We start from the raw sequence: 24,122 nt of genomic DNA, 5'->3' as shown, positions 1-24,122 counted from the left end.
GCAGAAGCTTGAAAGCCTCTGAGAAACTGAAGTGTGGTGAAGGGTCATGGAAAAGGTTTGAGAGAAAAAGGAGATTTTAGTTTCTAAAAGGAAATTTTTTGAATGCAAAGGTTGTAAGGTTCAGGTCTGATCTCTCTATTTATATATAAACTTTGGGAAATAATTCAAACCATTTGATTAGGTCAACTCGAGATCTAAAGGCCAGGACTAAATGACCTGTGCGGCGGCAAAAAGTTGACAGGACAGTTGTCACAGTCTTCGAAACCCGAGAAGACAGCAATTACAGATGGCCATGTGTACAACACTAGAGTAGTAAGCAAGCACGATTTTAGATGACAGAAGCCTAAAAGCTCCTACTGTGCATGTCAAAAAGCGATGATGTCAAGCACGAGCAGGAGCTTGGGGGTAAATGTTGTACCCTAAAAATTAGAACGAGTTTAATCATTCAGCTAGGGGTACAGTTGGCAGATGAATATATGGGAAATTTTGACGAGTAGAATATATGGCTAATGATGATGTGAGCATCTCGAGTTAAGGCTTGACAGGACGGCATTCAGGATATTGGCAGGTCGCCGCTCATGGTGACGATCCAGTTCGAGACATGTAGTGGTCGTATCCCCTTTAGGGCACTCTGAATATGTTCAGCTCATGGAAACCTAGTCACGATGCATGCTGAAGGATCCTGAGAGACTCGGAGACACTCTATACGCGCATTAATGCTCAGATTGTATTGCACATTTATTATTTATTGTCAGAGAAAACATGAGTATATTCTGTTAGGCAATCATATCCCTATGTAAATGGGAATTATCTATATTAATTGTATACCATATTTATGCACACAGTTACCCAAACCTGTCCAAAAAATTCCACTATAAATATCATAGATAATGGACAAGAAAAGGGACGGCATTTTTGTATTATTGAAACTGTGCAGAAATTGTGAGAGAAGAGCAATAATATTGTCTAGTGGACTAGGTGGATTTTAACTACTGAACCACGTAAAATTGTGTGTGTAAGAAATGTTTCATATAAGTTCATTACGGTTTGCAAATAAACACTAATACTCTTATTAGATTTCTAAATCTACTGTTGGCGAAAAACCACGTCAACATAATGTAATCACACATTTCATGACACCGAATGTAACTATTGATATTCTTCTTTTTTTTCTCTTCTCACATTTTTTAATTAATTAATTATTATCAAATATAATATTTTGATAAATTAACCTAAATATCCTCATCATATATTAAGAAATAATAAAAAAATACCATAATTCTAAAAGAATTAATATATCACTTATATATTTCTATTATTTTATCATTTTTAATAAAAAAAATACTTTAATTTTTAGAATAACGAAAATTGAATATTTTTATTTTACTAATGATTTTGATTTTAATAATATAATTTTTTTTTCTTTAAAATTAGTTATGTTTATGTTTTGTTCTTATTTTGATTTAAAAATTATAAAACTTAAATTATGGTTAAGACTATATTCTTACTTATTATTTTTTAATTAAGAGTGTCAAAGATAAATATATATATATATTTAAATAGTAAATTATAAAGGTGGAAAAGATACAAATAAAGTTTTTACTAATGGGCAATTTAGTACTTAAAATTATTTGAAGGTGTGTGGAAAGAATTCTTAAAAAAATTATGAGGGGTTTATCTTAAAAGGATTATGGGAAGAAAAAAAAATTGGGGTGTAGATAGAAGCACCTGACACTAATTTAAACTTTTATTGGCTTTATTAACTTTTGATATTATTTTATTATTATGAATTTATACTATTTTAGTTTCTTCTAAATTCTAACATGCACTCTATTAAAAAAAAAATAGAGTTTGTATTATGTCAGATAGTTAAAGTTTAGTCCCCTGAATTTGATTTTTCCCAAAATATTTTCAAATATGACAAAAATGCTTTAATGAATTCATTAGTTATACAAAAATAAAAAAGAGAATAATATTATTTTAGATCGTCTGTTTTACTAAATAACGTTTTAAATCCTATAATTTGAAAATTATTTTTTTTGACTATGTATTTTGTAAATTGAATCAAAATAATCTCCTAAACTTAATTTTAGTCAAAATTGTATAGAGCTAGCTCACAATAAAATAACTTCCTAATTTGTAAAACTCAATTCTTTTCATCAATAACAGAGATTTGTGGAATAGATTTCATTAATAGTTTGTCCACATAAAAATCGTTCAATTTAATTATCATAAATTTCTTAATCATTCTCTTGTATTAGGTTGACAAAATTTTACATCAACAATTAGTAATTACATTTGAATTCTTTTTGTCATGTTTGAGAAAAAAGGTATTAATTACACAATAAAATAAACATTGTATGATAATTTATACTTAAAATTAATAATATTTAGTACAAAAAAATTTAAATGAATTTTATCTATTTAAAATGAATTTAGAATATAATTTATCATTCAAATAAATATATAGATTGGCATTGATATTAACTTTTTCTGTTATTTTTTGCTTGAAACTATATTTTTTTATTAAAAAATCCAATGTAAACATAAATTTTAATAAAGTAATCATGATCTTCTACAATGTTTTATAACGACTCTAGAAAATTAAATAAAATATAAATATACTAAAAAAATAACCATGAATAATAAGTTTACTAAGAAATATGAAAAATAGAAAATAGTAACATTTGAAAGAAAAAAATTAAATATATATATTTGATAAATAATATATTTATTGGTGTAGTTACATAAATTCTTAGAGAGTGCTGTGAGTATTAAAGAGTGTAATTACAGCCCACAATTACACGTTTACAGTGTAATTACTTGGTCAAATGTACATCTAATTCCAATTACCATGTAATTTTCCAAACACACTCTTAATTTGAGAAACTTGAATATGGAAATTATTGCTTAATAATAACAATAATGTCGACAATTTTAATCTAACTTTGTAATACTAGCATTTTATTTACATGTATTTTATTCTCAATTACTTTACGATGTTTATTGATATTAAACTTTTTTTAATATTTATGTTGATATTTTAGTTTTATTCAATAATTTTTTAATATTTTGATTTGAAGAAATTCCTCATGCTGCTCTACTCTTGTAGCTACTGATTATTATGAATAAAAGATTTCAAATTTCTTTCAAAAAATTAATATGATAAATACGTAAAATTTATTTTTTTTTATTAAAAAAAAGTAATAACAAATTGACAACAATAACAATTATGCTCTTTTCCCCTGACTCTCTTTCTTTCTCCCGTGGAAAAAACCCTAGATTTTTGCCTTTCTTCCCTTTGGTGGAAGCGCTACATGCGCTAGCTCACGCTCTAGCTATGCTTTTGCCAAGAGGATCATTTTTCATTACTTGTAGTGCCTGGGACTCGAGGACGTTTCTCTAGGTGACATTTGAACTTTCTTCATAGCATTTTGGCTCTGATGGGGTTTCATTTTCCTCCCTATATAATTGTTTTGGGTTGGTGTAAGCGATTCATGGCTTGTTGGTTGTGAATCCTGTTGATGTGGGGCTCGTGGTTTTACGAGTTGTGGCCTTAGGTTTCTATGACATTAGCATGTAATGTTCTTAGGGCAAGTCAGACAAGCATGGCGGGGCTCGTGGTTTTACGAGTTGTGGCCTTAGGTTTCTATGACTTTAGCATGTAATGTTCTTAGGGCAAGTCAGACAAGCATGGTGGCTAGCGATGGTAGATTGCTCTTTGTAATATGTTCGGTGGGAGTTCATTTAGATCAATTGGAGGATGGTATGTTATTTCAAGGGTTATTAGACCACTGGTTTGGTTTGTTTTTTTTCATTGTAGTTCTATTTTTAGTTTTACTATTTTAGAATTATTGTTGTTGTTTTTAGTTTGGACCTTCTATTTCCTTTTTTGGAATTATCCTCAATGTGGGTTTCTGTAGTAAGTACCCTACGAGGAGTTTCTTTACCTACTTGTTGATGTTAAATTTTTCCAACAAAAATATAAAAAGAGAAGTTCTCATGATATGTGCAACAAAAATATTTGAGAAATGAGTAAAATTGCCAAAAGAAAAAGGCACACGCGATTTTATAGTGGTTTGACTAAATAATAGACCTACATCCACTATATTAGTTTATTTTTTCTCTAATGAAGTTTTTTTAGAGCTTTTCAGAGAATAAAAAAATAAAAAATAAAGAATACAATTAGAAAATCGAATATCTTTACAAATTCACCTACTCCATCTATTTATAGGACGGATGAGGCATTAACTATCTCCTTTAAATGTTGCGAATCAATTTGCCCACATTTTTCTCATTTGATCAGATTTTTCTTTAAATGCACAGTTGTTAGTATCTTTACCATAAAATCTTCCAATCTCATCTTGTGGGGGTGATCTAAATTGTTAGGTTGCATTTGTTGATGGTCCTTGTGATAGCCCAAGTTGTATATCTACTTGTATGGTTATCTCTTTTCTTCAAGTTGAGCATATATAATGTTGTCGAGCTGAGGGGTTCTTTTACACACATCTTTTGTTGTTTTTCTATTCTAGAAGAGTTGACTTGGAGTGATCATCTTCTACCTTTGTTTGATTGGTTCTCGATGTAGTTTATGTTCATGGCATACTAGCTCTTTGATAGTAGAGACTCTCTTGAGCTAGCTTTTGAGTTTCATTTTTATCATTAGAATTTCGTTCATCGAGTGTGTGGGAATCATGGACAACATCTTCCCTCTACGTCTTTGCTTGTGCTTTACATAGTGAAGAATTTTTTATTTTGTCTGTCATTGTGATCTCTAGTGAGAATTCTAAAAATATTTCGAAGCACACTCATCGATGTTCGATTTTTGGAACACACTCTTTGGTTCTTGTCAATTGTAATTATTTGGTGGGGCTATTGAGCGTTCTTCTGGGTGGTCAGCTTCTAGAATACACTCTTGGTGCCTATTGACCATTCTCTATGGAATAGGTCTAGTGTTTGAGTACGTGCATGGGTACCCACTAGAACTTTGATCCCTCATGATGCCTTTATTATAGTTCTTGAGCACACTCCTTGGCATTCAACTTTTGAAACTCATTCTTAGGTGCTCGATGGTTTACCACACTTTTAGGTGCTTAGCTTGTGCAACTCTCTCGGTACATTTAACCTTAGCTATTAGGTAGTTAACTTCTAGATTGGCCCTTTGGGTATTCATTCGGCCTTTGAGCATATCTTTGGGTGTTCAACTTTTAAAACGTCTTTCTAGGTGATCAAAATGATGTAATTTGTTTAAATCTTCTCTTACAAACAAAACATTTTTCATAGGCTAAACTAAATATCAAAAATTATTTTTTAACAACAAACATTATTCAAGTTGTCTTTAAAAAGGTAAAACATAAAAATAGTAATGCTAAAAAATAACATAAAATTTTTGTCGGCACCCTGCAAGCTTAGCCCCCAAGAACATAACTAGCTCATTATTTTTCACCAGATTTCTCTTTTCATAACTAAGGCATCCCCTCCTCGAGGTCCTTCATGCTGCTTGCCTTGAACATAATATCCAAGGTACCTCCTTCAGATGAGAAGCTTAATCTCATTTTTGAGGTGTCAATAGTCGTTGGTGTTGTAGCCAACGCCATCATGGAATCAACCAAAATTTGTTCGGATCCTAGTCTCGTTTTTCCTTCTTGGTCACTAAAGGTTTCTAATAGGGGAATTGGTGCGCCATGATGATGAAAATAATCTTGTGAGTTTCAACCAGATTGGTAAAGGTTGTAAAGTGAGGCTTTTCAGAGTTGATCTTTAGTTGCTTTTGACTTTCATGGGGAGAGTCATTCCCTTTTGTAACGTCCTACTAATCTAGGTTCGTTACAATGTGTTTAAATTAGTGCTTATTTCGTTAAGTGAGTCTCTTGGACTTAAAAGTGTAATTAAAGTTAACAAAGATTTAGGTATTAAAAAATTTGGTCAAAAAGGTATAAATTTTTCTATTGAAACTTCAAATATTTTAAAGGGATCCAGAAAAAAAAGAGTTTAAATGAAAAGCAGTTACAACCAAAGTTACAAAAGTAGCTGGCCTAAGCGGAAAAATTAGACTCATGACCTAAATGCCTCAAAATAACTCGATTGTGGCGGCTGAGACGATCGAATATGTACTCGTCTCCCAGAGCCCTCGAACTCATGGCTGGTCTATCTTTCCTTTGCCCTTACCTGCACCACAGAGCACCCGTGAGCCAAGGCCCAGCAAGAAGACAATCATGGCATAATAAATATTCAATAAAGCATAAACAGAAGAAAACATGCTTCACCAATAATAAGCAATCCATTCTAACATATAAATCAATTACACAACCTATGTCGAGTAAGGTGCTTTATTGGGGCGCCACGCTTACGGCCTGTGTTGGGCGAGTGTGTACAACACCCCCATAGTGGCCCTGCCATCGCGGCCTACATTCTGCATGTTTATCGTCGAATACGGCCCATGCGGATCAGCCACAGACATATCTAATGTAATCATATACAACAACACAAATATAAGACATGGTGCATAACCCTAACTATCATTCAAATAAACAGTTATAACCATTGCATTTCAACGTTTGGGCCAGTGCCCTGCTCTATATGCATATGCCACTTTTCTTACCTTGGGTCTGATGCAAGAATCAGGATGACCTTAAGTGTGATCCTCTCACGAGCCCTTCGAAAACTCTAGTCACAACAATAAAGTGTAGGTTTAGTCTCCCTTAAACCAAAACCCATCATAATTTCTATATGAACTACACTAGGCTCAAAATAAACTTTAAACATGCCCCATAATGTCCTAGGAACTTTATATTTTGATCCCATAACGTTACCCATCTGTTTATCCATAAATTAGTTGCTGATAACGTGGCAAGGATTTTTGACACGTGGCGGACACGTAGGAGAGATACGGCTCGCCTATCGACCAGCATTATTTCTGCACGATGAGATCAAGTTCTATGTACGACCAGCCTAGTCGCATATTCATTCATTTATGTAAAAATCTGTACAGTTGTGATGATATCCAAGAATATCTCTTCATTATGACTTGCAGATCTGATCATTAAGGATATATATTGTTTCCTAATTCATGTAACCCTTCCTGAGCCTATAAATACACAAGAGATAGCTCAAGGAAGGGGATCAATCTTTTTTGCTTAGAGAATTACATTACTATTATCCATCATTGTATTGTTTTCTTCTTCTAAGGTCCGTGAAACTCAGGAACCCTTGTTCTTTGATCACACCTTGGGAGTTCAATATTAATAATAGTATCAAGTGGACGTAGGTCATTACCAATTACTGGGGCTGAACCACTATAAATCACTGTGTTCTTTATCTTTCCATTAGATTATTTCCAAGTTCTATATCATTTTCTTGTCGTTTCCTAGACTCCGTGTCGTTGACCAAAATCAGGGTCAACATTCTGGTGCTTTCATTGAGAGTTGAACTCAAGAAAGTTTAATGGCAAAGACTACCAAGAAAACTGGACAGGCTGCTGCCGCTCCATCCCAGCCTCCTCCACCAAACATGGCTGAGGACGAACCTCATTTGGAGTTCGATGAGGAGGAAGTAGACTCTGAGGCCCTAAAGACAACACTGGGGGTGTTGCAAGATGAATTGGCCGCTCTGAGGGCCAATCAAGAGAGTGCCGCCGAGAGAATGGCGTCACAGCAGAGAGAGATAGAGCGCCAGGGCCAAGAGCTGAGCGAGAGACAGGCGGAGATGGACCGTCGTCAAAGGGATGCCATGGAAGCCCTCGAAGAAGCCCTCTAATTCGCTAGGATTCAGGCTACACCTGCCTCGCAGCCTGATCAACCCCCAAGTGGACCACCTCAAAGAGTTTCCAATCCTAGCCCTCTGCTCCTGCCGACAAGCCCTCAAAGGCCGGAGCAGCAACCAATGCCTCAGGATGATGTCCCACCTAGGGACCCTGAGACGGAGCCTCCATCCCAGGTTGATCGAGGCAATCCCCCGCGTCCCAGGCAGAATAGGGTTGGGCAACAGCCCCAAAGCCCTAGATGCCATGGGGTGAAGAACTGCACCCACCGAGAAAGGGGCAGCGTCCTTCTGCCAACAGAAGGAATTCAGAGACAGGCTCTGCGGTCATGGGCCCTCCATGGCATGACAATGCATGGGGACCCACCGACTAGCTCAGGCCTCCCCTTAACGCTCGGGAAGTTCCAGCCTAAGGAGGCAATAGAGGAAACAGTCAGTCCCACCATAGTCAATCAAGGTTCAGAGATGGTCACGACTATAATGAGGCCGACTCAGGCAGAGGTAATGTTGGTCGGAGAAACGAGGAGAGAGGTGGAGGCAGAAGCCCACCACCTATAGAAGACCAACAAGCAGGACATAATGCTGGGGGGCAGCCCAGACAAAACAACGTCTTTAGTCAGCTCGGAGCCAGCAAGCAGCGGCGAAGAGACGAAGACTTGAGGGATGTACTCAACAATTGCCGAGAAAGGCACGATGAGTACATTCCCCCGACATCAGAAGCCCCAGCAATTCTTGAAGCCGTTCAAGCTCAAATCGATGCCCTGAACCAAGATGTACAACAACTGGTTGGGGGGCGGACATCGCATATTGAGTACGATCAGAGGAGAGGTATCCCTTTCATCCAAAGGATTGCTGTGGGAGAAACCCCCAGTAAGTTCAAGATACCGACCCTGCAAAATTTTGACGGGTACGGAGACCCGGTATCTCATGTAAACAAATTTGAGATACAAATGGACATTCAGAAAGTCTCTAAAGACACTCGCTGCAGGATCTTCCCAGCAACCCTTTCTGATGCCGCTCAGGAGTGGTTCTTTAAGTTCCCTCCTGCAAGTATAATATCCTGGGAAATGTTCATGTAGGAGTTTTACAGACAGTTTTATGCAGGTCGTGTGCACCCCACTGAGTCAAACCAACTGGTCGAGATAGCCAGAAAGAAGGGGAGCCTTTGAAGAAGTATGTTCAGCGCTTCATGTGAGCCGCAGCAGGAGCCAAGACTGTGGGCGATGAAGGGAAGATGATGGCCCTAACCGTTGGGGTTAGGCGCCACTCTCCTCTCTGGAGTAGCCTCAGGAAGCATGGGGTTAACACTACCCATGAATTTTTAGATCGAGCTGATCGGTACATCAAGTTCGAGGACGCGATTACCAACGTAGGCAAATCACCTACAAAGGACAAGGGGTCCAAAGAAGAACCCGCCAAATCCGCCAACGAGTCTAAGCCCAATGGCAACGGCAAAGGCAACGGGAATGGCGCCGGTAAAAATGATGGAAAGCGAGCGATTGGCGAACCCTCGACCTCCGAGAGTAAGCGCCCCAAGAATAATCGGTACGAACCGAAATTCACCAATTACACCACCCTTGTCGAAATCCGAGCCGAGGTTTTTCAAGCGACCATCTCAAGCATGCCCTATAGACGACCCGCGCCTATAAGAAAAGATATCTCCAAGAGAGATTCGACAAAGTTCTGTTGTTATCATAACGACTACGGACACGACACCAATGAGTGTAACCAGCTGAAGGACGAGATTGAGTTCCTGATAAGATAGGGACACTTAAGACGATATGTACGAGCCGTGGGAGGTTCTCAGCGAGAGGCTCAAGGTGGCAACGAGTCGGCGCCTGCACACCAGCGCTTGCCACCTTTACATCCAGCTCCTGTGGTGGGTACCCTACTCACCATCTACGGAGGTCCACATCTTGCAGGAGATAGTGGAAAAGCAAGGGAACGATATGCTCAAACCCTACGCCATGACTAGGACATCAAGATGATGAGTGTCGAGGATCGTGCACCCAAAAAGGCTCAGACAGAGGAGGAACCGATCACCTTCTCTGACGACGATGCCCAGCATGTGCGATTCCCACACTTCGATTCGTTGGTCGTGGATGTCTAAATCGCAAATATGACGGTGAAGAGGGTGTTGGTTGATATAGGAAGTTCGGTCAACATCCTATATAAGTCCTCGCTGGAAAGGATGAAATTGTCCATCAAGAACCTAGAGCCATGAAACCAAACCATTTATGGTTTTTCGGAGAAGGGCTCGCCACAGTAGGGTCGATTAGACTCCCAGTCACAGCAGGTACTGCACCTGCTCATTACTCACTACTTTTATAGTGGTTGATTGTCCTTCGGCATATAATGTCGTGATAGGGAGACCAATTTTGGTTGACCTTCGAGCCGTCACTTCTGTATGGCACCTCGCCATGAGATTCCCAACAGACACAGGAGTAGGATGCGTGCTGGGACACCAGCGTGAGGTGAGAGAATGCTACAACGCCTCGATCACCAAGGCAAAAAAGGGTGTATCGAGGGATGCCGTCGGAAAAGAGTTGCAAATGGCATCTGATGTTCAAGCCCGCTCAGGTGATAATCTCACCAAATAGGGCGTTGCCCAAAGTGAGGATAGAGACTTAGATCCTCTCTTTGGGGATTTCGAAGAAGAAGTAGGCCCCATCGAGGACCTTGAAGAAGTCCAACTCGATGAGGGAAATCCGACCAGAGTTGTTAAAGTCAGTAAAAACTTAGAAACAACAACAAAATAAGCACTGGTGGAGTTCTTAAAAATGAACCAGGACGTCTTTTCCTGGTCGAATAAAGTCATGGTTGGGATAGATCCTGCAATCATCAGCCATGCCCTGAACATTGACAAAAGCTTTCCACTTGTGCAGCAGAAAAGGAGGCCGCTCAACAAAGATCGATCGAAAGCTTTGAAGGAAGAAGTCGAGAAGCTGAAGGAGAATGGGTTCATCAGGGTGGCATTTTATCCATCATGGGTCTCCAATCCCATACTCGTTCCCAAGCCAAATGGCAAGTGGCGTACGTGCGTGGATTTTACAGACCTCAATAAAGCCTGCCCTAAAGAGTGCTTCTAACTCCCGAGGATCGACCAGCTGATCGATGCCACTGCAGGACACGAGATCCTCTCATTTATGGATGCCTACTCTAGGTATAACCAGATTAGTATGCATCCCCCTGATGAGGATCACACTAGCTTTCGAACTGATACGGGGCTCTACTGTTACAAGGTGATGCCCTTTGGTTTGAAAAACGCTGGTGCGACTTACCAGAGACTCGTCAACCACATGTTTAAGGAGCAGATCGGGGCAAACATGGAGGTTTACGTTGATGACATGCTGGTTAAGTCAAAGAAAGCAGAAGGACATGTGAGGGACTTGCAGGAATGCTTCAAGGTCCTTAATAAATATAGGATGAAGCTGAATCCCCTCAAATGTTCCTTCGGAGTTGGATCAGGGAAGTTCTTGGGATTCATAGTTAACTCAAGAGGAATTGAAGCTAATCCCGAGAAAATAAAAGATCTGATCAAGATGAAGTTGCCAGTAAAGATTAAGGATGTCCAAAGTCTGATTGGGAGAATTGCCGCCCTTAGTAGATTTATTTCAAAATCAACGAACAAATGTGTCCCATTTTTCAATCTACACAGAGGCAACAAGAAATTTGAATGGATAGATGGGTGCGAACAGGCCTTTCAAGCACTGAAAGCACATATGGCACAGCCACCCATTCTGTCGAAGCCAGTCGATAAAGAGACTTTATTCATCTACCTGGCAATCACGGATTATGCTGCTAGTGTTGTTCTAGTGAGAGAAGAAGAAGGAGTGCAGAAGGTTGTCTATTACGTAAGCAAAAGGCTGATCGGAGCAGAATTGAGATATCCCGCCATCAAAAGGTTAGCCTACTACTTAGTATTGGCCTCTAGGAAGCTACAGCCTTACTTCCAAGCCCATCCAATTACGGTATTAACCGACCAGCCTCTTCGGCAAGTTCTACAAAAGCCGGAGGCTGCCAGAAGATTACTAAAGTGGGCAGTCGAGCTCGGGCAGTTCGAGATATCTTACCTGCCGCGAGCAGCGATAAAGGGACAAGGCTCAGGTAGCGAGCAGATCGAGGAGCCTAGTGAGCCTCAATGTCAAACCCAAGCACCCTCGTGGAAATTGTTCACCGACGGATCATCTAACAAATCCCACGCAGGAGCAGGAGTGATATTGATAACGTCGAAAGGGCATCGATTTCACTGTGCAATAAGATTTGACTTCACTGCCTCTAACAATGAGGCTGAATATGAAGCACTACTCACTGGAATGCGATTAGCCAAGGATATGAACATAAAAGCGCTCGACATTTACAGTGATTCTCAGCTAGTTGTGAATCAGGTCTTGGGAGAGTATCAAGCGCGAGGATTAAAAATGGTCGCCTATTCGAACAAAGCAAAGGATCTGTTAGCCCAGTTCAACAGATACACTCTATAGCAAGTGCCTCGTGATCAGAATTCCACTGCAGACGCTTTGGCAAAGTTGGCAAGTGCAAAAGATGCTGATACTCTGAACATAGTGCCAGTCGAGTGACTGACCGCACCCAGCATCCAAGCAACAGAAACCTCTCTAGTCATCCAAATGGCGGATACATGGATGGCGCCATATGTAGAGTATCTATCAAGCGGCATGCCAAAGGACAGAAACAAAGCTAGGACCCTTCAGCGGCAGGTTGCTAGGTATATCCTGGTCGTTGGAATTCTGTACCGAAGGGGATACTCACTGCCACTTCTCAGGTGTATTACAAAGGAGAAAGCCAAAGAGTTGATGAAGGAGGTACACGAAGGTTTTTGCGGGGACCACGCTGGGGGGCAAAGCCTGTCGAAAAAGTGTTAGGAAAATTTGTTTTGCCTCAATGGAAATTGATAATAATATTACAACTCTATGCAATATATTACAAATAAATAATGATTGATTGAATAAGATTTCAACTCTATAACTGAAAATACAAATAAACTAAAGAACAAGAAGAAGAGAAGAAGAATACAATGGTGAAAATACAACTCAAAGCAAAATGTTACAAGTAAAGTAAAATGTTTGAAATAAAGAAAAGAAGATTACAACTCAAAACTATAAATACAAATAAACAAAATAGAAGAATATGAAAATGAAGAGAAATAGAATAGAAAGAAAGAACAAACAAACTAAAATAAAAGCAACTCACACTCACACTACCAAAGTGAAGAGTGTTGGGGATCACCAACTTGAACAAGGTTTGAAACTTTTGTCCAAAAGCTTAGTTCCCCCTAACTCAAGCACTAAGGTATCTCTCACAGATTATAGGAAATGCTTTCTGGAATTATCAAGCCTCAAGGTGTTTCTAGCCAAGTTCTCTAATGGATAGAAATGTTGTGTCTTTCAAGTGAGCTATAAGCTCCAATTTATAGAGTTTAGAGACACCCTTTGAATTTCAAATTCCACCAACCCCCATGGCTGTTACCAATGTTTAATTGGATTAATATGGAATTAAAAATAAGATTTGGGAGTTATTTGGGGTTTTTGAGCCGTTCAACAAAGAATGAAAAAACTGAAAAATTGGTCAGTTTTGGCCTGTGATCGTGGCCTGAGACATTAGTGGCCGCGGCCACTGAATGTTGGTGGCCGTGGAGTTAGGAGTGTGTCCTAAAAGCATGTAAAGACATTTGTTTTTTCTGTGAATAAATAAATACAATGGTTTATTATTATTGTCATATTTAGATTGTTAAATTATTGTTTGAATAATTTTGTAAATTTCAGAAAAATTCCATATTCATTATTGAGGATGTGATCCTGTATTAGTACGAGAGAATTAAGATCACATGAATGAATAAAAATGGTCAACAACGACAAATTAAAGTTATGGAATTCTTTAATTGGAGTTGTAAGTACGGTTTACTGAGTGTCATAATGATACAAATAATCTAGATTCGGATTATTGATGAGGTAAGACATCTCGGTAAATGTGCTTTATATAATATGATTATATATGACATGGATCGATGTGAATTAAAGTCTTTATCCAAAAACCATTTAACAATAAAGACTTGTAATTCATATCATAACAGATGATCATTTATAGATCAACCTAAATCCTGAGTGTTCATGAACTCCTGTTCATGTTTATTAAATCTTTTGATTCACTCGTTAAGGTCTCTTCAAAGAATGAGGCTAATGACTTTTGTTTTGGAGATTTAATATCATGGATGGCTGGGAACATGTATCAACAACACGGAATCTAATCTTTCCTAACGGATCGTATATTAGTTCCCTTAAGGGTTAATTCTGGAACTGAATGATTTTGAGCTCAAATCTATAATTAGATTATAGATCAATTATTCACTAGTGAATTAATGGTACTTAAGGAATAAGAAATAAATTAGAAAGGTTAAATGGTAATTCTTCCATTCTAATTTATGAACTAATTAATTAGAGGGTTGAACTATTGTAAGATGGTTATATCAATGGACGACTTAAGAAAAAGATTTCTGTAAAAGTATATCTATAACATAAAGAGTGCAATTCTGAATTTATAGTGGAGTAATATCAGAATTAATAAATTAACTATTATAATTAAAGAGTTTAATTATTTAGTTTCAATTTATTGGAGCTTAATGTTATAGGTCCATGGTCCCCAGAATGGCTCAAACAATCACTGTCAAAGGCAAATACAAAAATGGGTAAAAAAGGACTTATGTGATAAGTAAAATAGTTTTCTATGTATCAAACATAATTATTGTTTAATTTTGTGTAATTAATTAATTAAGAATTAATTAATTATTTGATTTAACAAAAATATAATTAATTTATTTTTGGGATTTTTGGTATTTAAATAATAATAAAAATTGGGAAAAATCACATGCATGCACATGCATGTGGTACACGTGTGGCACAGTGCACATGCACTGTGCTACACGCATAAGAGATAGACTTGGTCTCTTGATTCCACAATTTTAGTTATTTAAATATTAAATAAATAATGAGATATTTTGATTTGATTTAAATATTATTATTTAAACAAAAATCTGATAACTGATCAGTTATTTTGAATTTGTTTAAAATAACAAATATTTTAATATATTGGATATTATTAAATATTGGATATCAGTTTTCACAGAACGTAAGTTTTCAGGGATAGAAAAATATCTAGGATTCTCTCAGAGAAAAAGATCAGTGACAAAACAAAGGTCATTGTTCTTCACAAAACCTAGGTCCAAACTTTATCAAATCTCATGTGTTGAGAATATCTGATAAATAGTTATTGCCTATTATTTGTATAGCGAGCCCACACTCGTTCTTTGGGTGACTGAGAACATTTTGGAAGATCTTGGTGTGAGATCTCAAGGATTCAGCCATACGAAAAGATAGCAGCAAGGAAGGACCTGAGGTAATGTTTCTATTCTTGTCCTTGATTCAATATATATATGAGTGTGAAGAAGTAGATCTAGAAATCTTATGGGATTAATCTAACAATTTGATTGTTGTTCCGCTGCGCATAATCTCTGATTTGATCAATAGAAACCAACAAATGGTAGCAGAGCCATCTTCACATATATATGTATTGAATCTGTGTGGGTTTAATTTTATGCATTTATTTATGAATGGATGGCTTAATGTGATTGAATGCGTGGGAATGTTGAATCGTTAATTGTATGGTGTTTTTGGGTTAGGATTTGTTTATGATTAGATCATTGTGTAAGCCATTAAAGGGCATAGGATTTATGTAATTTTATTTGGTTTTTGATACCATAAAATTGTAATTCCGATCACACAAAAGTCAGAACGGAGCCCGGAATTCAGAAATCAGCCACCGCACCTCCGAGGCCAACCTCCGAGCCGCTGCCCGACGTCGTACGGACGCCGTACGGACGGCCGTACGGACGTGTCCGTACGGACGTGTCCGTACGGATCCGTACGGTCCGAGCCCGGCGACCCCGTTTTGACGCCGTGTGTCCCCACCTGTCGGTCCAGAATTTTTTTTTTTTTCTGAAATTAATCTGTTATTTTTTTAATTTTAAAATGTTTAAATATCCTATTTTTGAAATTTGATATTTAAATAATGAGATATTTTTGTTGTCTTAACAAACTTTTTTGAATATCTTATTTAAAATTTATTTTTTACAAAATAACAGATTTTATTTTAAATTCATTTCAGATTTAATTAAAAGTTGTTTTAATTAAAAAGAAAAAGGAAAATATTGATTATTTAAAAGTTTGTTTTAATTAATCAAAAATAATTTGAAAATTGTTTTCTTATTATTGTTCTGGACCAACAATGCCACAAATCCTACCGACAGTAAAGTAAAGAAGCCTGATGGAGATCAAGGCATTTTATTTTATTTATTTTAATTTTATAAAGTGGTTGTAAAATTAGAAATACCCAAAAGCACCCGGTTCAACATTTATTGCTTATTTATTTATTTAAATAATTATTTTCATGTGGTTGATGTGATTGATAACATGTTCATGCATTGTATGCCATACATAAAAACCCACACAGTTACAATCATGCATCTCATCAGTAGAAACATGATTATTAGGATTGTCCTATATGTTTATATGAATTGTTTTGTGAAATCAATTGCATGTAAATTACTTTGTTTTATTTTGAAAACTTGGTAAAATATCACACCAATTTTTTTAAGTCTTTATGACTTAATTTCTTTAAACCAACTTTATTTTAAAAAGTGTTTTTTTAGTAAAGTTTAGATGAACATGATTGGTAATTTAAAATTGGACATGGACCTAGAAACTCGCTTTCTTTCCAATTTTAATTGTGTTCATAAAGTTTAAAGAAACTATAATTAATTTGGAATTAATTAGGTTAAAAACACTTATTTCAAAATAGTGAGTGGGAGAGGGTTGATATCTCAAACATAACCCATGGTCTCCATTATTAATATAACACTGTGAGATATGAATAGCGCCTCCCGACGGCTTTGTTTTCGTCCCCCTAAGGAAGGTGTCTGGACATATCAATAGCAAGGTTATATTTCTTACATAGATAGGAACTAATGATGTATTTTAGGCTTGACCGACCCTAAGGCGGCATGTCCTAAGTTAAGTCATGAACTCCGAAATAATGGATTACACTCACAAAGTTACGATTACGCTTGAGAGTGGATAATCATAACTTGACCAAACTAAGCGGTACTTTAATGTTTAAAAGAGAAAATAAAGAGTTATTTTAAGTATTAAACAATAAAGATAATAATGTCTTATAAATTCTCTAAAATTAATTTGACCGACCCTAAGGCGGCACTTTAATTGTTAGAAAATTTTATCGTGGAAATTAATCTTTATTTTATGTGTTTTAATTTTGCTCATGCATCACGTTTAATTTCCGAAACTTTGATATTTATTTTTCTAAATATAATAATAATATTTATTTGTGCTTATTTATTACCAGAAAAAATGTCTATTGGTGAATTACACACCGATGCCTTTCTCAAATCCTTGGTTTTTGAACCTGGAAATATGAAATACTGGTTTCGAGGCATGTTGACTATTTTTTCTTACAAGAAGATGATGTCAACAGTCTGTGAAAAACCTCCAACAGAACCACCTCTGGCTACTAGCTATGAAGCAGAAGAAAAATATGTAGATTGGATGAAATCCGATCGTATGGCACGTTATTGCATGCTTTCCACCATGCCTGACGAAACAAAGGAAAAATATATACACTATGACTCAGCCCATGAGATGTGGAGAGCAATGACAGAGGAAGTCTATGCTGAGAGTCGTCGTTTATATCAAACGAAAAAGGTGAATAAGATTCGCATATATTTTTTCAACTTTGAATAATAGATTCAAATACAAAGAATATCAGATTCAAATTTTTGGATAGTAGATTCAAAAATATATGCCACTAAACTATTTTTCTTTTGTTTTTCCTTTTGCAGAATCAAAACCCTGAAAAGGAGGAAGAAACTGATGAGGATTATGGTAGCAAGTAAGGAGCTGGAGAAGTTGGAGAGCAGTAGTTTTTATATTTTTTATTTAGTAATTTTATTGTTAGTTGAACAATTTTAATTTCTTTATTTTGTTTTAGAAATTTTAGATTTCTTTAAACAAAGAAAACTACAGTCTAGAAATTTAGTTTATTGTTAATAATTTTGATTATTAATGTTTGGAAACTTATTTCTATTTTGCATGACATTTATTTCTTTTATTAATAAAGTAGTTATTATTTAAAGAAATTATCTATTTACTTGTTATGCAAATACTTTGGGATAAACAAAGTTTACATACTTATAAGGAATGACAAATTTTTATAATTTTGAATTATTTAAAAACAACTAATCCTAGATCTATTAAACTGATTCCGATAGTGAAACATATCTGTGACACTTGAGATTGGACCATATTGGTCTAGACAGAATAAATAGGCTTGTAAAGGATAGTCCTTTAAGAGAACCATTTAATTGGATCTCTCCCTATTTATGAATCCTGTCTAGAAAACAAAATGACCAAGAGACCTTTCTTTGCTAAAAGGTTCAAGAGCCACAGAACCACTTCATCTAGTACACATGGATGTTAGCAATCCACTTAATGTACAAGCAAGAGGAGGTTGTGAATATTTCGTCATTTTCATTGACAATTATTCCTGATATGATTACCTACATTTAAAGCAAAGAAAATCTGATACTTTTGGAAAGTTCAAATAATTTCAAGCAGAGGCTGAAAAGCAATTAGGTATATCACTAAAAGCACTTCGATCTGATCGAGGAAGAGAGTACTTGGAATGTGAATTCAAAAACCATCTAAGTGAGCATGGCATTCAATTCCAACTCACTACACCTGAAACAACAAAGTAAAATGATGTTTCAGAAAATCGGAATAGAACGTTATTAGATATGGTTAGACAAATGATGAGTTTTCCATCTTTACCACTGTCATTCAGGGGCTATACGATTCAATGTGCTCTATACACATTGAATGATGTTCCACCTAAGTCTATCCAAAAGACATCCATAGAATTATGGAATGGTTGTAAACTTAGTTTACACCATTTTAGAATTTGGGGGTGTCGTGCATACGTGCTTAATAGGAAGACCGGGAAGTTGGAAACGTACTCTGAAGTATGTATGTTTGTGGGATATTCCAAAGAGACTAGAGGTGGAATTTTCAATAGTCCAAAAAGAAAATAAAACATTTGTATTGAGAAATGCTACTTTTCTTGAATAAGGCTATGTTAATAACCACAAACCTCACAGTAAGATTGTACTAGAGGAGATGGTCTCAAATAAAGTCGCAAAGTCACAGTAATAATCAATGAAAAACGACAACAGGAAACTACTAGTTCTAGTCAGAATAGTAGAGAACTTCATTGTAGTGGGAGGGTTAGTAAGTAATCCACATACTGTGAACACGAAGTTCAAATGCTAGTGTTTGACACAAACAAAGACGATCCATTGACATTAGAAGATGCAATGAATCATTCTGACAAAGAAAAATGGCAAGAAGCCATGAACCAAGAAATGGAATCGATGTATTCCAATTCAGTCTGGGTTCTTGAAGATCCACCTAAGAATATCAAACCCATTGGTTGCAAGTGGATACTCAAGAAGAAAAGAGGAGCGAATGGGAAAGTAGAGACTTTCAAAGCAAGGCTTGTAGCCAAAAGGTTACACACAGAAAGAAAAGGGTTGACTGTGAAGAAACCTTTTCTCCTGTAAGAGGGGTTGACTATGAAGAAACCTTTTCTCCATTAGCCATGCTAAAATCCATTCGTATACTTTTGTCCATAGCTGCGTGCATGGAATATGAGATTTGGCAAATGGATGTCAAAGCAGCTTTTCTGAATGGTTGACTTGACAAAACCATTTACATGTCTCAACCAGAAGGGTTCATAAAGAAGGATCAAGATAAAAAGGTATGCAAATTGTTGAAATCCATATATGGATTGAAACAAGCATCAAGATCTTGGAACTTAACATTTGATGAAACTATTAAAACATATGGTTTCGAACAAAATGTTGACGAAGCATGTGTTTATAAATACATCAAAGGAAAAATTGTGGTTTTCTTAGTTCTTTACGTTGATGATATCCTACTTATTGGGAATGATGTAGAGACATTATCAAATGTAAAGAAATGGTTGGCTGACAAATTCCAAATGAAAGATTTGGGAGAAGCGAGCTATGTTCTAGGCATTAAAATTCTAAGAGATAGAAAGAACAAGCTCCTAGCACTTTCACAAGCAAATTATATAGATAAAGTGCTTGAAAGATTCTCTATGGAGAATTCCAAAAAGGGTCAATTACCAACCAGACATGGAATTTCTCTTTGCAAAGATCAGTGTCCAAAGACACTACAAGAGCAAGAGGACATGAGAAAGTATCCCTATGCATCAGCTGTAGGGAGCCTAATGTATGCAATGTTATGTACTAGAACTGACATATGTTATGCAGTAGGAATTGTCAGTCGTTATCAATCAAATCCAGGTTTGGAACACTGGATTGCGGTGAAACATATTCTCAAGTATCTCAGGAGAACGAGAGACTATATGCTAGTATATTCGGGTAGTGACCTCGAACCTACTGGATATACTGACTCATATTTTCAATCTGACAAGGATAGTAGAAAATCTACTTCTGGGTCAGTATTCACTCTTGGTGGTGGAGCAGTTGTCTGGAGAAGCATTAAGCAATCCAGTATAGCTGATTCAACCATGGAAGCTGAATACATAGCAGCTAAGGAAGCAGTTTGGCTGAAAAAGTTCTACACAGATTTGGAAGTAGTTCCAGAAGTGGAGAAACCACTTGTTCTATACTGTGATAACAGTGGAGCAGTGGCCAATTCTAAAGAACCAAGAAGCCAAAAGAGGGGAAAGCATATAGAGCGCAAATACCACTTAGTCAGAGAAATCGTACATAGAGGAGATGTGACCATTCTGAAAATCGCATCAGAACACAACCTGGCGGACCCATTCACGAAGACGCTTCTAGCAAAGCAATTCGAGGGTCATGTACGTAATATGGGATTGAGAGAAATGCCTCACTTGCTTTAAGTACAAGTGGGAGATTGTTAGGAGTGTGTCCTAAAAGCATGTAAAGACATTTGTTTTTTCTGTGAATAAATAAATACAATGGTTTATTATTATTGTCATATTTAGATTGTTAAATTATTGTTTGAATAATTTTGTAAATATCAGAAAAATTCCATATTCATTATTGAGGATGTGATCTTGTATTAGTACGAGAGAATTAAGATCACATGAATGAATAAAAATGGTCAACAACGACAAATTAAAGTTATGGAATTCTTTAATTGGAGTTGTAAGTACGGTTTACTGAGTATCATAATGATACAAATAATCTAGATTCGGATTATTGATGTGGTAAGACATCTCGGTAAAGGTGCTTTATATAATATGATTATATATGACATGGATCGATGTGAATTAAAGTCTTTATCCAAAAACCATTTAACAATAAAGACTTGTAATTCATATCATAACAGATGATCATTTATAGATCAACCTAAATCCTGAGTGTTCATGAACTCCTGTTCATGTTTATTAAATCTTTTGATTCACTCGTTAAGGTCTCTGCAAAGAATGAGGCTAATGACTTTTGTTTTGGAGATTTAATATCATGGATGGCTGGGAACATGTATCAACAACACGGAATCTAATCTTTCCTAACGAATCGTATATTAGTTCCCTTAAGGGTTAATTCTGGAATTGAATGATTTTGAGCTCAAATCTATAATTAGATTATAGATTAATTATTCACTAGTGAATTAATGGTACTTAAGGAATAAGAAATAAATTAGAAAGGTTAAATGGTAATTCTTCCATTCTAATTTATGAACTAATTAATTAGAGGGTTGAACTATTGTAAGATGGTTATATCAATGGACGACTTAAGAAAAAGATTTCTGTAAAAGTATATCTATAACATAAAGAGTGCAATTCTGAATTTATAGTGGAGTAATATCAGAATTAATAAATTAACTATTATAATTAAAGAGTTTAATTATTTAGTTTCAATTTATTGGAGCTTAATGCTATAGGTCCATGGTCCCCAGAATGGCTCAAACAATCACTGTCAAAGGCAAATACAAAAATGGGTAAAAAAGGACTTATGTGATAAGTAAAATAGTTTTCTATGTATCAAACATAATTATTGTTTAATTTTGTGTAATTAATTAATTAAGAATTAATTAATTATTTGATTTAACAAAAATATAATTAATTTTGAATTAATTTATTTTTGGGATTTTTGGTATTTAAATAATAATAAAAATTGGGAAAAATCACATGCATGCACATGCATGTGGTACACGTGTGGCACAGTGCACATGCACTGTGCTACACGCATAAGAGATAGACTTGGTCTCTTGATTCCACAATTTTAGTTATTTAAATATTAAATAAATAATGAGATATTTTGATTTGATTTAAATATTATTATTTAAACAAAAATCTGATAACTGATCAGTTATTTTGAATTTGTTTAAAATAACAAATATTTTAATATATTGGATATTATTAAATATTGGATATCAGTTTTCACAGAATGTAAGTTTTCAGGGATAGAAAAATATCTAGGATTCTCTCAGAGAAAAAGATCAGTGACAAAACAAAGGTCATTGTTCTTCACAAAACCTAGGTCCAAACTTTATCAGATCTCATGTGTTGAGAATATCTGATAAATAGTTATTGCCTATTATTTGTATAGCGAGCCCACACTCGTTCTTTGGGTGACTGAGAACATTTTGGAAGATCTTGGTGTGAGATCTCAAGGATTCAGCCATACGAAAAGATAGCAGCAAGGAAGGACCTGAGGTAATGTTTCTATTCTTGTCCTTGATTCAATATATATATGAGTGTGAAGAAGTAGATCTAGAAATCTTATGGGATTAATCTGACAATTTGATTGTTGTTCCGCTGCGCATAATCTCTGATTTGATCAATAGAAACCAACACGTGGCCACCGACCAATTTCAGCACAAAAAATGTGATGTTTTTCCAAACGGCTCCAAACCCTCCCAAATGATTTTGTAACTCCCAAAACACATTATTGGGGTTAAAATCATATCTCTAACAGCCATATCACATATGGCTTTATGAAATTCATCTCAATATTGTGTAACAACAAATTTACACAATAAAGGGTAATATTTGGAAGTTACAAATTTTTAGCACTAAATATGTTACATTATTTGGATATATCTTATATATCTAAATATTGTAACTCTCTATTATATGTTACAATATGTGACACACTTTATCACATTTATTTAATCTAAAACATTATATTATAATACAATATAATATTACATTATATTATAAAATAATATAACATTCCCCCACTAGATTAAATAATTATCTATTCTAACACGTATTTAATCAATCATTATATTTTGAAATATAACATATCCCCCACTTGATTAAATAAGAACTCTCTCTTATAGGAGTCATTGCATTAGTGCATAAAACAAAGTGTTTTTCAACTTGAACTTTACTATAGTGTAATTATCACAAAATTTGTCGAAAATTAGGCTGCACTAGGCATTGAACCATCTTTTCACGATGACAAATCGATGATAGCACACAAACCTTTGCGATGTTCACTTGAGACCTCTATGTCTCGATTTACACCGTTAATGGTCATGTGCACTTTCCATTCATGGACGTTCTTGAGAATACTCCCAATTCTCATGAGAGGCGGCACCACCCCTAGGTCCATATAGATAGAATTCTTACAGTATTTCGTTACCAAAAATACTTGTCTTTACAAGACTGAATTCTATTAAAAAACCTTTCAGTTTTAACCCTCCACTTGGTAACACACAAGTACTCAATATCTCAGATGGGACTTGTTTTGAGTACAACTAATATTCACTTGATTGACTTGTTGTTACCTATTGAACCTAACACTAGTTGAATAACTAGTGTTAAGATAGGCACTACACCAAACACCCATTACCATAACACATCATTATAATAGAATTTAAAAAGAGTTATTGTAAGTGAAAAAAATTTCAGGCGGCAACTTAAAATAAAGTACCGCCAAATGACTTAACTTTTTTCAACCCGTGTACCCAGTTCCCCTATACCCATTTCCTCAATCATTCTTCGGTCTTTCCCTTCCTGGTCTCTCGGTCCCTTCAATCTTCAATCGTTCTTCAGTCTTTCCGTTCCTGGTCTATCTCTCTCGGTTTCCCGTAGACCTATCTCTCTCGGTCTCTCGGTGTTTCCCGTAGCTTGCTCTTGCAGGTCAGCCCTCTTGCATGTCTTCCCGTAGCTTGTTTTGTTTTTGTTATTGCAGTGTGGGTTTTGTGTAGATTGCTGCTCTGTTTTATCGACCATTTGTTTCTAATCTGCATTTC

This window comes from Humulus lupulus, chromosome 1, assembly GCF_963169125.1.
Source record: "Humulus lupulus chromosome 1, drHumLupu1.1, whole genome shotgun sequence".
Taxonomy (NCBI): Eukaryota; Viridiplantae; Streptophyta; class Magnoliopsida; order Rosales; family Cannabaceae; genus Humulus; species Humulus lupulus.
This window is presented reverse-complemented; position numbering follows the sequence as displayed.